This window comes from Dermacentor silvarum, chromosome 1 (genome assembly GCF_013339745.2).
Source record: "Dermacentor silvarum isolate Dsil-2018 chromosome 1, BIME_Dsil_1.4, whole genome shotgun sequence".
Taxonomy (NCBI): Eukaryota; Metazoa; Arthropoda; class Arachnida; order Ixodida; family Ixodidae; genus Dermacentor; species Dermacentor silvarum.
In genome coordinates, this window is record NC_051154.1 from 434,632,392 (window position 1) to 434,639,011 (window position 6,620).

Below are 6,620 nucleotides of genomic sequence, written 5' to 3' on the forward strand. Positions count from 1 at the left end.
GCACGGAAGCACACGAACACAGAAACTTAGTAGCTCAGTGTGAAAAGCTACAGATGGCCACACTTGCACGTTAGACGACACCACTTTTGCGGCGATGAAAGAGAGATTGCGCTCACAAGCGCACAATACACGTATATATACCGTGTCTACCTCGGAAGGCTGGAAGGGCTTCGAGCGAATCGTCGGCGGTTGGTAGGAAGGTACGAAATAATCACTACTTGTAGCTGGGTTGGTTCATTCTGGATGGGACACTAAACTGGAACATCGCTATAACGAAACCGCAGCACGGCTTGGCCTCCGAGGGTCACGCCCATGTCGTATACCTGTGCCTGCCCGCGTGGCTACGCGCGGCGGGTGCGAAATATTAGTGCATTAACTTCTCCTTCCGGTGGCGCGCCGCGCTGGGCGTGGCCTCAGAGATTGCTTCGCCACTGGTGCAATCTCGGAGGCCACGAGCTCCTCGATCATACAGCGGAGCGCTGTGTCGTGTACCACGTGCTGCTCGACCGCGACGAGGCAAGTGGAAAGCGGAAGTGAAAGACCATCACAATAAAATAGAAGGCGGCTATCTAAAGGCTGTCACGTCGGGAGCTAACAAGCCACGTGTTGCACACGCCGAGATTCTTTTGATGTTTTATTCAAATTTCATCGCATGCGTCGCCGTGTTGCGGTTCCGCGGGCCGTGAAGCCGTCTTCTTATGTCCATGCGTACAATTGTGCAACCAATTGGTCATATAATGCGGTAAATGTTAATAATGGATATAACGAAGTAAATTATATAACGAAAGAATGTCGGCTCTCCCTTCAACTTCGTTCTAGCGAGGTTCGACTGTATAGACACCGAATGCACGAGCTTTTGATACCCGGACAACAGCTGCAGACCACACAACCTAGCGAGAAGAGTAACCACATCTTGTAGGGAACGTTGCGCATTCACCATGACCCCTAGCCAGCATTTATCTCGATTCATGCGTGTGCACGCTCGACAGCTATATAGTAGAATTGTGCATATCGTGTCATGGCTGGTTCTAGAACATACAGAATTTTTAAACATTGACCTTGGCAGATAGCATAATTCTAGTCACTGAGCTAGCTTGCTCAAAGAAGTGCACAGTACTTGTACGAGAAATCAATATGCATAATCGAGTAATTACTAACAATTCAGTAATTACCTTAATTCGCCACGAAACGTGATATGCGCTGTGAAACTTGCGGTAAAAATGCACTATTGCTCCACTTACTTTTTCAACAAAACGCCGTTTAAAGGAGTGAAGCACAAAAGTAACTGAAACGCCCATGTGTTTCGTCGCACACTTTGGGAATGGATATCTGGAAACCCGTGCAAACCTTAGAAGTCGTTCCAAGCAGATGTGCCTTGCAAACTCCACGGCTTCCATTTGTAGATTGCAATACGTGCCATAAAATAACCAATCAAAAAGGGAATGATTATTATTATAAGATTATGTATTTTGATTTCTATTGCAAATGTTGTCCACCTCTTTCAATAATCTAGCTTAATGACTAGAATCAGGGAGCGGATCCAGGGGGGATGTCCGGGTCTCCTGACCCCCCTCCCTTCTTCAGATTTCTGCATCGCCCCCTCGCTGACAGGGAGATGGCCCTGTCGCAAAAAAATGTGGACACCATCATTCTTCAAAATTATTTTTCGCGAGTACCAGTGGTATCAGCCATGTAGAAGTAAAGCTAGCTCGCTCACAAGCTTAGTTGTACTCCGTAGGGGTGTGGTGTCGCGAAGTTGCCGTAGTTATTTTTTATCATAAACACCTTGGACCTCGTGGCGCTGGCCGTGCCTTACTCGTCGCGTCGGTGGCGTGGAATGAGCGAGGGGACGGCCCTTTTGCCAAGCACGCCGATGTCCTCGCGAGCGCCTTCGCGCCTCATCAGCTTAGTTCACCATTGGGGTGTCATCGCTTGCCTCATTGGCTGTCATCGGTTCCGCGACCAACCTGCTTAATGAAAGAGATATCTCGCTGAAGTGTTCATATATAAATAACAACTAACAGCTAAACTAAGAACTACGCATAGGCAACTTTTTTTAACTGTGGTACTCATTGTGATCACAGTTACACGTTGACAATATCCAGTAGGAGCGTTCGGACGCTACAAGTTTTTCATTGTAACTTGGCAGTTTTACAGTCGTACATTAAGCACAGGAGGCTCAAAGCCACCGGATCCATTTATCTGAGTGGCCGTTCTCGCCGAGCGGGGCGAAGCCTCGAGCAGCGGCTGCGAAGTGGGGGAGCGTGACGTCAGCGGCCAACGCCAGCGCGCTGGCCTAGGATGGCGTCGCGTGGTTAGAGAAACGGGAGCAGATGCGTGCATTGTGTAAAAGGATGACGTCGCGTGAGAAACAAAACATGAAGACGCTGGCTCGCGCTCTCGGCTACTACGCCACATAGTTCTTCTTGTAGGAGGCGTCGTGAGTCTTCATACGCGGTGATTCGCATATCGTAAACAACCAGCGTAGTGGTTGCCGCGTTGGAGCGGAGCGTTACGCCCCTATTCAAGAACGTTCCTCTAGTCAACACAACACCACGACTCAAGAGAAAAGATAGCACCGCCATCCCTCCACAGACGTGGTCACTGAGCTCCATGATCATTCACGGGAATTCTTGAGAATTGTCGCGTCTTTATCACTCGAGAGGCGGTGCTGTGCTCAACAAGGTAGAGTGGAGCTTCGAGTCGAGGGCTGTTTGAGAATACAGGAGTTAGTCCTCCAAACCAAACGAAGGTGTCTCAGCCGAACACAAAAAATTTTCTTAAGGAAATCAAGGTGTCCCAGCAGAACTCCAAAGACGGACCCGTGCTTACGCATTTATAACGAACCTGTGACAGGTCATCCCAAATTTTATTTTAAGAAACAATACAGGCTAGATATACCGGGTGTTCAAAATTAAGCTTTATGGTTTTCTTAAAGTTAGGCACTGGGAGGCACGTGAAGACCACCTGCGCAAATAAGTTATGTTGCCATGCGGACACAAAGTGAAATGATAAATATCGCTGTCAGCAGCCGAATTAACTAAAATTGAATAATTAACTTTTTATTGACTGCAGTAAGTGTGTATGTTTGTATTCAATAGTTATAGGCAGTCGTGTTTCGGCACAGTTTCACTTGGAAGAATTCTTCTAGCATGTCTATGCTCCGAGAAATCCAACTCCAAATTTTAATTGTCGTTCGCATGATTACGCATGCAAGAGAGTGAGGATCGGCGCAAAGCTCCTCCCTGATGTGACGCGGCTGTTGGGTGCAGCGTTTAGTCTGACAACGCGGCGGAGGCATTGGCAAAGATAATAACTGCCCCCCTTCCCCTCACGGCTGGCGAAATAAAAAAAAATCGAAGAACCCGTAACCGGTTCTCGTAACACTCGATCGCGCAGCCTGTAAAGATGGCGGCAGCTGTCATGCCGAGATAATGGTGCGAGCGGAGAAGCCGGAGGGCAGTGCGCGTGCGTAATGGTGACTAGACGACCGGGCATGGTCCTTGCCTGGGCCACGCAAATAAAATGACTGCTGATTTCCAAGTATTGTAAGTTTTATTGAAATCAAAAGCACGAACTGCACTATCAACCGCAGAAACCGTTTTAGCTATGTTAACGAATATTTCATACTGCCGCTTTAAGTTTGGTGTGGTCATGCCAGAAATCTCATGACAACACTTCACCCATCAAGATGTCAATGCCCTAAAGATGTTCAAAATGCCTCCCTTCCACAGCAACGCATAGCGTAAACCGCTGTCGCGTCGACTCGATAACTATGCGCAATAAGACACTTGAAATTTGTAGTCGGATATCTCGGAGCACGAACACGCTAGAATAATTTTTCCGACTGATACTGTGTAGAAATACGACTACCTCTAAGTCTTCAATACGAACATACCAACTTACTGCAGTTCACAAAAATACTTGTTCAATTTTACTTCATTGGGCTGCTCACAGCGATAATTATCATCTCACTTTGTGGCCCCCTGGCCACATAACTTATTTGCACAGGTGGTCTTCGCGTGCCTCCGAGTGCCTAATTTTAAGAAAACCATCAAGCTTAGTTTTGAACACCCTGTATTATCAGGCACAGCCGCCAAGCACATGGCTGTATTGGGTAGCGTCCTTTACCTATAAGCTCGGAGAAACGGACACCTGGCTTCGCTACAGGTCTTCTTCCTCTTTCTGGGGTTTTACGTTCCAAAACCAGTTCTGATTATGAGGCACGCCGTAGTGGAAGGCTCCGGATTAATTTTGACCACCTGGGGTTCCTTAACATGCACTACACGTAAGCACACGACATTTTTACATTTCGCCTCCATCGAAATGCGGCCGCCGCGGCCGGGATTCGATCCCGCGATCTCATGCTCAGCAGCGCAACGCCTGAGCTGACTGAGACACCACGACGGGCTACAGGTGTTGCTCTAGCCATATAAAACGCGGGTTTATCGGTAAATGAGAAAGGCTACTATCATCATCATCATCGTCAATGACAGAAGCTGACCCCCCCCCCCCCCCCCCCTCAGAAAACACCTGGATCCGCCCCTGACTAGAATTATGCATTGTGCCACGGGCGATGTGTAAAAATTAAATATGATTAAAAAAACATGGTACTTCGGCCAAAGAGGCCGTCGTGTTTATGACGGGGCAATAGAGCACGAACTTTCTGTGAAGAATAATATTGCTGCGCATATGCCCATGGCACACTAGTTCCTGCATATGTGAGCCAAGCCTTTTTAATATGCGCATACTCGTCAGAAGCAAGATGTTTTGGCATGTGCGTGAGTAATGGAGGCGTATTCTAACAAAAATAAACAATTTTTTGTACTAGCAAACCTGCCAACTTTCACGAAATTTTCGTAAAGTTAACGAATTTGGGCTTCTTTTACGATATTACGAATGTGACTTCAAGTTTTACGAAAAATAAATTGCGTTCATAAAAACGTTTCCCTCGTCGGTTGCTGAACCATTCATTGAAAATCTGGTCGAAAAAGGTCTCCAGGGGTACTTGCTTCGAGCAAGTTTATACAGACAACACGATACAGACAAGTTCCTAAAGCAGGAAAAATTGGCAAAAGCAATTTCCTTGAAAAAGTGACTGCGATCTATGAACAATGTACTGTTTATCAGTGTCTACTGTTTCATGTGTGATGCTGTTTGTTCGATGCTGAAGAAGTTGCGCATGCATTTCTCATAAGGCGTGTGTTCAGAGCAAGATTTAAGCTCCGGCCAACTCTCGACCACTACCCCTGGTGGCGCATCCTGCAGGATGTTCTCAACCCTACTCTATTCAGCCTTGGAATCATTGGTCTTGCTAAAGTTCTATCGCAGACAGACAACCTCTTTGTGTCCGCTGATTGCATTTGTATCTGGACATTAGCCGTGAAGCGTCCCCAGGGGCGTTATAACGTAAAATGATTCCAAACTGATGATTCCCCCATTCTTTGAAAATCTGGAAAATCGCACCTAATTCTTGACATTCATGATGAATTTCTACGTTCAATCCCGGCAATATATAAGCCGATTGCGCCTCTTGCGTAGAAAAGACGGCTCCCCTATCACATCAGATGGAAACGCCCTGTGACGAAAACCAGGACCAGGGGCGCTATAACGTAAAATGATTCCAAACTGTTTTGATTCCAATTTCTGCAATCAGCCTCCACGATTGTTCAAAGCATTTCCGGGCCACTCCCAACTTCGCCTATCTGTCCCGCTACGTCACGAATACCGTGATAGCTCCCCATCTGATATAACGCGTACACACTGATTGTCCATGATTAAACCACACAAAAGAAAAATAATCATTCCTGATTCGACGCCTTTTCACCATTAGCCCTCTGCTATTGGTCCAATGTTTTCTGGCTACGCCCACTTCGCCTGTCTGTCACGCGACCTCACAAAACCGCGAAAACTCACCACGTCAACGTGACGTGTACGCGAAAAAAATGCATGAATATGCCGAACAAAATTGAAAATTTTTCTGAATAGCCACAGACTGCCCCGTTCCAAAAGGAATAGAAGATGGCTGCCCGCCGATCGCTCAGGCCCTCGCTACTCGCACCTGTCGGTGAGCATGTATTTGTCTGCGCATGATAAACCTTTTCGCGTCGCAGTAAAGTGTTATCGCGCCCATTCGGCATGCATACGACATCGCTCTGCCAACTCTTCCTTGCTGAGGATCCGTTTTAGCGGCATTCTTATCCTTCCGTTGCACGCCGCCGCGATTTTCGACCAGCCACCGCAAGCTAAGTAAGGCGAAGCGGACCCATCGGAGAAGCCGGCACCACGCTCTTCATGCGGTTGTCTACTTTCACTGTGCTGGCTCGGCCCCATCAAAACCCTCTCTACTAGAGCGTGCTCCTTGCCTCTTGTCAGCCAATTAGATAAGAAAAACCACTGAGTGTAGACAATGTTATTGGTTTTGAAAGCGAACAAAGGTGACCTCCTATTAACGAAGAGAGTGTTTGATTAGGTTGTTCAGACAACGCTGTGGGTCACCGCCCGATGCTTGCGTCGGTGGTTACGTAAATTTGACGTCATTAGTTTGGAATCAAAAGAGTTTGGAATCATTTTACGTTATAGCGCCCCACGTCTGTGCCAGGTTCCAGCGGGCAGCAACC